The 8033-nt window shown below is 37.2% G+C and overlaps 1 long non-coding RNA gene across 1 annotated transcript; it reads right to left on the minus strand.

Annotated features, from left to right (window-relative positions):
* Positions 1-1375: 1375 nt before the first annotated feature.
* Positions 1376-3007, minus strand: LOC141480184 (uncharacterized). The gene is made up of 2 exons (XR_012464223.1): positions 1801-3007; positions 1376-1722 (listed from the first exon to the last, which is right to left on the minus strand). It is a non-coding gene; the product is annotated as an uncharacterized lncRNA (long non-coding RNA).
* Between the last annotated feature and the right edge of the window lie 5026 nt (positions 3008-8033).

The raw sequence follows: 8033 nt of genomic DNA on the forward strand, positions 1-8033 counted from the left end.
CAGATTGTTTTCACCAATTCTGTAGTCCTTGTCTAGAGCATGTTGGGCGACACTGGATTTTTCTATCCTTCCGTATTTCATGTGTGCACAATGCTCCTTGAAGCGGGTTTTAATCGCTCTTCGGCTCTGGCCGATGTATTTGCTGTTGCTGAAGCAAACGGTTTTAACCCAGATATAGTTGACAAGATAATTATAAAATGCAAGTTTAGGGAAGCACTTCGTAAATCTTCGACTTTTCAAAAAGATGAGAGTAATAACAAGTTTATAGTAAATATGAAAGTTGCATATAAAACTTCTCATAAATTGCAACAGCTTCTTGGTAATCCAAAAGATAGACTAGAAAACACAGAAAGGTCTGGGATTTACGAAATCAGTTGTCAAGATTGCAACAGCAAATTCATCGGCCAGAGCCGACGAGCGATTAAAACCCGCTTCAAGGAGCATTGTGCACACATTAAATACGGAAGGATAGAAAAATCCAGTGTCGCCCAACATGCTCAAGACCAGGACCACATAATTGGTGAAAACAATCTGAAACTGATTGAGCATGTGCATGACACCAGGCTACTCGATGCATGTGAGAGTCTAGAAATAGCAAAATATAAAAACAGCATGAATGGCGATAAGGGACCCATCCCGTTTAGCCCGCTTTTTAATCCTCTGTTAGCTAGAGAATAATTACTAAGAACTTGCAGGTAGTTGATTACCGAGAAATTCCATATTGGACTTCATGCATACAACCTCAGGTAACAAATTTTAGTATATAAGGACTAACCAGACTAGACTAGGTATCAATTTTTTTCTCCTGAAGATGCAAACTTTGTTGGCGAAACGCGGGTCGAGTGCAAAAATATCAGTTTGGTGTTAGGGCAATTGATCTCGAAAAAAGTTATTGACATTTTTTATACAATGGAATTATTCAAATTGATATTATTCTTGTCAATTTGAACAATTCCAATTTCAATAAGATGTAGGTCATGAGCATGTAATATTTTTGATATTACTGTAGAACCCCAAAAAGTTCCATATACATATTTTTTCTACAAATATTTGAATTATTTTTATTTATTTTTTTCTTATAATGTTATTCGAATTCGCTAATGAAGAGCTGATACGGCAAGTATCTTACGGCAAAACATGGAATGTCTACCAGTGAGGATGACGGTGTTCCATGTATGTGTAATTTCACTAATTATATTGTGTGGGAATCCTGTGAATGATATCTGATTCGATTTTATAGTAATTGTTACGTGCCAAAGTATTGCCACGTAACAAATATTTGAAGGAATAATTCATGGGTACTCTTCACCTTTTAAATAGACAACCAGTTCATCGGGGAAATGTATAATGGGTTGCATATCAAACATAGCAGAAATAAATGAAAACTAAAATAGCATAGTTTATATAAAAAGAAGAGATTATCATTCAAAACACAAGAGAAAGAGTATATCTAGATGCACAAAGAACCGTAACAGAATGCACAGTATTTGAATCATCAAGTTGTCTCTTATTAAAAACAATTTTATTCAGTATCAGGAATTATCACTCGAACACTATCTGGCCATGTTTCGTCTGCCGATGGTACGATGCCTATATTATATCGGTAATTCCAGTAAATATGCATCCATTTTAATGCTCCTAGCAATAATTTTTGAAAATTGATCCGATTTCTGTAATTTGTTTACATTCTTTGTGGTCGATTAGTCACTGGTCCAATAGTACCTGGAAATAACATTCAAAAAAATAAATCAGAGAAATATAGTGATTTAATATTATGTAGTAGTATAACTTGTTACTTACCTAACGAATATTTATTGTACATAATCAGATATAGAATTAATTAGTAAATTGTAAACTTTATATGTGTCGTTTGTCAAATTCTTGTCAGCTGCTCAGTAGGTATTGGATGTCACTGATTGTAGATGACTGAGCTGGTCAATTCAAGTTCCGGGCGGCAATATTTGAATTTAGTTATTTAAACGTATCACAAGTGACGTTACGCAACCGTTAACGGTCGCAACTGTTGTTATTGAATTTTCCGCGAATTTTAGAACATATAGAACAGAGGAATAGATGTAGGTAACTCCAGTGTATTGTGAGAAGCATAAAAAGGGGACAGGAAGGAAAAAAAGGGAGGAGGGGCAGTCAGTAATGGTTGTGCATGGGAGCAAGACGTCTTCTCTGTATTTTATGGTGGAATTTGTGGTTTTTACCAATTACGAAAAGCATTTCGAGTTTCAAACAGAGCAGACGATTCAAGGCGCAAGATTTAGTGTTTTCTTGCGACATCATCGACAGATTGTCGGATCCAAGGTTCCAGGCCAACTTCATTCCGAAGTCACCCCTGCTTTCTACACTGCATGGTATAAAGCAGTTTAGCAGCCCTCCATATTGCAGGAATAAGTTATAACAAGATAAGTGCTAGGTAACGCCTGGGGTGAGTTATCATATTTTCCAATTCCTGCATGCTGCAACCTTCCTTGTTGCTTACGCGACAGTCAACAGCTGAATAACAACCAGTAATAGTCATCATCGAAGAATTTCCAGTTAGCTTGATCACACCGAACGCTTCATGCATGCTATGCATAGACTATAGTGCGCATAATAGTGACATCCGCTTCGCAGACAGCCATCTCACCGAATTAGTAATTGTCGGTTTCATATTGTTCATATGTTTCATATTTATAATAATATTTCATATACAACTGGGGTAGCTGCCATTGTAGATGAGGTGTGATCACACAAGCTCTTATTTGTTTTTAATTAGATTCAGAAGGACTTTCCATACTTATTGTTGTGTATTAATTTATAAATCAATAAATCAGGTTAATTTCAAAACATCACCCTAGTGGTGGATTCATTTACCTTACCCACCCCCTACAAAACCGCTAGGCTAGCCGAGTGGTCATTCTTAACCAATCACCACAGTAACATATATTTTTTTTTGTTAGAAGTGACCATATAAATAAATTTGTTACTCATCGAAGATAAAGGTGAAATATCATCGTTTAGACCAAGATTATAATTATAAGAATTTATAACGTAACATAATGTTTGGAATACAAACGGAAAAGAGAAGAGTATTTTTCGTATAATTCAGCGTTCATATAAAAGCATTCGTTTTACAAGTATTTTTATTTCGTGTAACTCAATGTTTATACGAAAATAGCTGTTTCGAGAGGGTATTTTTCCAGTCTGTTTTACTGGTACAGGTAATTGAACAAGTTTGTCGAATTTGTCAATTCACCCTTCAAACATTCACCATACGTATGGAGGTGAATAATCCAATAAATTTTCTACACTTGACTATTACTAAAATTAATATCAAACAGGATTTTGCAATTTTCCACAAACCATCTTATACGGACATTGTCATACATAATTTTTCGACACATTTCTATTAGCATAAGGTAGTATTCAATAATATGCTCAATAGACTATTGCGTATTGCATATTCCACTGTCAGAAAGTAATTTTCATTCTCAATTGATTTTTATTGAACAAATTGCTGTCAACATTGACGATAATGAATTGTCCCCATTCATTTCAAAAAACGACAGAAACAAGTCATTTTCCAAGTCTATCAGACTTCTAGAATCCATCAATAACATTGCTGTTGCAAATTTTCAAAAACAATGAAAAAAAACGTGAGTGTCGGATAAATCGGGAGAACCTTTTCCTTAAAGAATAAATGAACACAGGAAGAGATTTTTGAATGTGGGGACCTTAACATATCATTATTTGACAGAGGGGCATAAGTTCAACTACGACTATGCGGTATTAAAATAAAGTAAAGTAAACTTATAGTATATAGTATAGTCCTAGCGGATAGCTGTAGTTTAGATTTCTATCCGCTCGGTATATTCCAGCTCCCGTTCCATGTTTGGTCTTCGATCCAACTGTATACCAGGTGTTTTTTCCAAACATGTTTTCGGGATGACTAATGGTCTTCCACTCTTCACGGCTTATGATTTCGGCCGTGAATTTTGTGTTAAAGGTGTATTTCGGTGTCATGTGGTCTATGCACATATTCAATATGTGCTCCTCCACTTCAGTCGGTAGCCAAGCGGTTCGGCGTGGGTGCTTTGTTCATTCACTCGAATTGACTGCCGTGTTGGTCGGTGGTTCAAGCCCTAGTCTGAACGATCGATCTTCACTTGCTACCGTCCAACCCGTGTTAGGAATCACACGTTAAAAGGCAAGACCTCGTTAATCCTTAGCTCGCACAAGTTTCGACTTCTGAGGGTTGTCGTTCGTAGGGGTGCGACAGCTGGTTAACGGAAAAACAGATTTTAAACAGACTTGTTCCGAAATTTCTGTTCGGTTCGATCTTTTGTAGTTCGGCGAGTTTTTCAGTCTGAATTGGCCCATCCTGGCCTCCCCCATTGTCACAAAGTGTAAAGGAGGTAGATTCAGGAGTGTCTCCAATGCAGCTGTTGGGATAGTTCTCATTGCTCCCGTCATTCCCAAAGAGTCTTTGCACCTTGCCTAGTTTGTTGATGGCGGTCGCCTGCTTCATCTTTGGCCACCAGACCAGAGATGCGTATGTTATCATGGTTATACATCGTGTATAGCCAATATACCATGTCTGGTTTCAGCCCCCATGTTTTTTCATAGGTGCGTCTGGCGAGCATCAGTGCTACCTACACTTTCCTGTTTATCCTGTCCAAGTGTTGGTTCCAGGTCAGTTTGGAATCTAGGATTACTCCCAGATATTTAACCTCCCCCGACAGTTGTATTCCTTCACCTCAAAGTTTTAGATGCCCGAGACCCTCCGTTTTAGTCCTCTTGGTGAATGCTACTATGGTCGATTTGGATGGGCTTATGTTAAGCCCTTCTTCTTCGATCCATCTTGTTATAATGTTCAGGGCCTGCTGCATGCATCCCTTCACTACATTATTGTATTTACCCTGGACTTAGATGACTAAGTAGTCTGCGTATCCCAGTGCTTTATACCCATTATGGTCCAAGAGACATAGTAGCTCGTCCATTACAAGGTTCCATAACAGAGGAGATAGATGATGGATGATTGATTTTAACGACGTATTATCAAATGCGCCCTCTATGTCCAAGAAAGCAGCTCAAAGTACTTCCTTGTTTTTTAAGTATATTCTAATTTTTCTGTTACTCGACATAAAGCCGTTTCTGTTGGCATACCTGACCCTTATGTATATTGGTCTCGATGTAATGGTCTGGTAGCCAGTGATACGTCCCTGATATGCCTGTCAAGAAGTTTTTCTATCGTTTTCAACGCAAATTATATGAGACTAATTGGTCTCGAAGCCTTCGCCGAGTCCTGTCCGATTTTCCCAGGTTTCGGAATGAAGGTGGCCCTGATCAGTCTCCAAGTTTTTGGTATGTGTCCCAGTGCTAAGCTTGACCTGAGAATTATACACAATTTTTTGAAAAGGACTTCCGATCCCTTTTGAAGCATTACTGAGTATATGCCATCATGTCCCGGTGACTTATAGGGTTGAAATGAGTCCATTTAATTTTCTCCATATCTATCACCTTCTTTGTCATTTGCCAGTCCAACCTGGATGCCTTCTTCGGGGTCTCCAGTTCTGAATTCGCTCAGGACTTCGGTGTTAGATTTGTAATTTCTGAATTGTTAAACATGGACCAAAGAGCACATGTGCATAATTGAAATTGGAAAGTACTGTTGCCTCACATAATATTGTCCTCAACCTCAATGAAAAGAAATGTCTTTGACCGTATATAATCCTCAACATGAAATATGCACGTTGTAAGAGTATATTGACGTGTTTTTTAAATCTGAGATCGGCATCTAGGAGAACTCCCAGACTTTTTGCTTCTTGAACAGTTATGAGAGAAGTTTCATTTATATTAACATAAAAATAATTAAGTACAGTACTGCGATTGATTTTGAAGCCGAAAACAATGACATTAGATTTACTATTATTAATAATCAGACAGTGGTTTGAGGCTGCCCCTTGAAAGCTTTGAGATCTTCATTTATTCGAAGATTTATTCTTTGTTATTTGCCAGTACAACCTGAATGCCCTTTTCGGGGTCTCCAGTTCTGAATTCGCACAGGACTCCGGTGTTAGATTTGTAATTTCTGACCCGGGAAAGTGTACCCGGAAAAGCTCTCTGATAGTCTCTTCTCCGGTTTTTGTATACTCCCCCGTATTTGTTTTCAGATTATTTATTGAGACCTGAGCAATGAATTTGTTAATGAAAGTTTCGAACTTACCGTGGCTGCAAGATCTGTACACCACGAATATAGCTACTTTAAGAGGTTTCAACACAATGCCACAAAACTCAGTATGCATTTCCAGTTTTTTAAATTTAAGACTTGACACTTGAGTTTATTTTCAGAGAATATACAGACAGAAAAATGATTGCAGTTTATAATTAGACAGATGAATCATTTTTAGGTTTGATTCGTTCAGCCAATGTTCACTTGAACATATAACACTGAAATGATTTTGTTCAAAAAATAGTTCTAGAGGTTCCGTCTTGTTCGATAGACATTGAATACTAACATGTAATAGTCTAGTAGAAGCGTTTGGAAGAGGAAGGTTTGGAACTCAATCGTTTGAAATGCGTTGAAATTAATTGATTTAAAAATTCGTAAAATTTATAAATTGAATTGAAATCTTTCCCCATGTTAAATCTTTTTTTTTTCTACTATGGAAATTGGTGGATAGTTTATAACATGCCCGTTTAATGGGTTGGTAAAATTTATTTCATAATCTTTTAAAAATTACAATTAGTATAGTCTCTAATTCAAGTTGTTATATAAATTAGAAAGAATTTGGTTAGTATGAACACGGCTGAGGAAGCGTGTATCAAGTATCAGTCATTTCCATCAAATATCTTTATATTCATTTTTCAGCTTTGTGCATTTTATAGCACCCAAACCGAATTTCATCTCCATATCATTTTCATAGCAATTTTTCTCGAACATTTCGCTCACCAACCCTCGCAATTATTACAATAAATACACTACACGAAGGGTAACAACTTCCAAGCATTGTGTCGCATGATGAACGGCGGCGCAACACACAGTATACGATCCTCCAACGACGCGGTCGCTAGCAGTGCGTGGAGCGTCAGTCAATTGTCATTGGTGGGCCGGAAGTTGCATTGTGCACTCGCTGCCGGAAACGAGCTCCATGCAGCCAGGATTCGAATGCTCTCCAACTCTCTTGCCTGCCGGCAACAGAGAATGCGTGCCGCTTTTGGTCCTTTACTGCCTTCTTCCTATGTTTCGCCGCCTGCTTTGATTATTACGACTATTTCGTGAATATATTTTGTTATAGTTTGCCAGGGAAATGGTTCGACTATCAGAAATGTTATGATGATGTGAGTTTTGCTCTTGACACGAGAAATATTTTTATTCAAGGGATATAAAAAGACTTATGTCAAGACCTTCTTGCTTGCCCTATCTTGCTATGATATTAATGGTCAGTTGCATGCGTTATCACACTATATTATTATATTTGTTACATATTCCTGCATATTCCAGTACTTTAAGATCCAGAAGAGGTAGTGACTTGTTCAAGGTTCCCTAAGTAAGAACAAAACTCCTTCAAGAAGTACCCATTGCTATTCGTGCCATTACCGTTTTCCCAATTAAGCTTAGACAAAATATTATTGAATACCATACAGTATACCAACATCAGCTTGCATCTTTGATCTCTCTTCACCTCGACGCCTGGATAATTGATTCTAAGAGTATTATCGAATGCACCTCAAAGGAAGTTGCTAAAGGTACTTTCTTGTTCTTGTAAGTATATTCATCTTTTTCTCTGACCCGACATGGAACTTTTTTTTGGTCTGAATGGAGTAGTCTTTTTGCCAGTATCATACCTCTTTTATGTACTCATATATCAAATAGTTTTTCTGATGTTTTATTTCAAATTTCATGAGACTGATTTGTTTCATCTCAAATTCATGAGACTGATTTGTTTCATCTCAAATTCATGAGACTGATTTGTTTCAAGGTCCTTGTTTCATTCTAACTACCAGAAACACTATAAGACAATCTATTTTATACGTAGAGA

This window comes from Leptinotarsa decemlineata, unplaced genomic scaffold, assembly GCF_025532065.1.
Source record: "Leptinotarsa decemlineata unplaced genomic scaffold, Ldec_3_MD MMD2_P_RNA_scaffold_11, whole genome shotgun sequence".
NCBI lineage: Eukaryota > Metazoa > Arthropoda > Insecta > Coleoptera > Chrysomelidae > Leptinotarsa > Leptinotarsa decemlineata.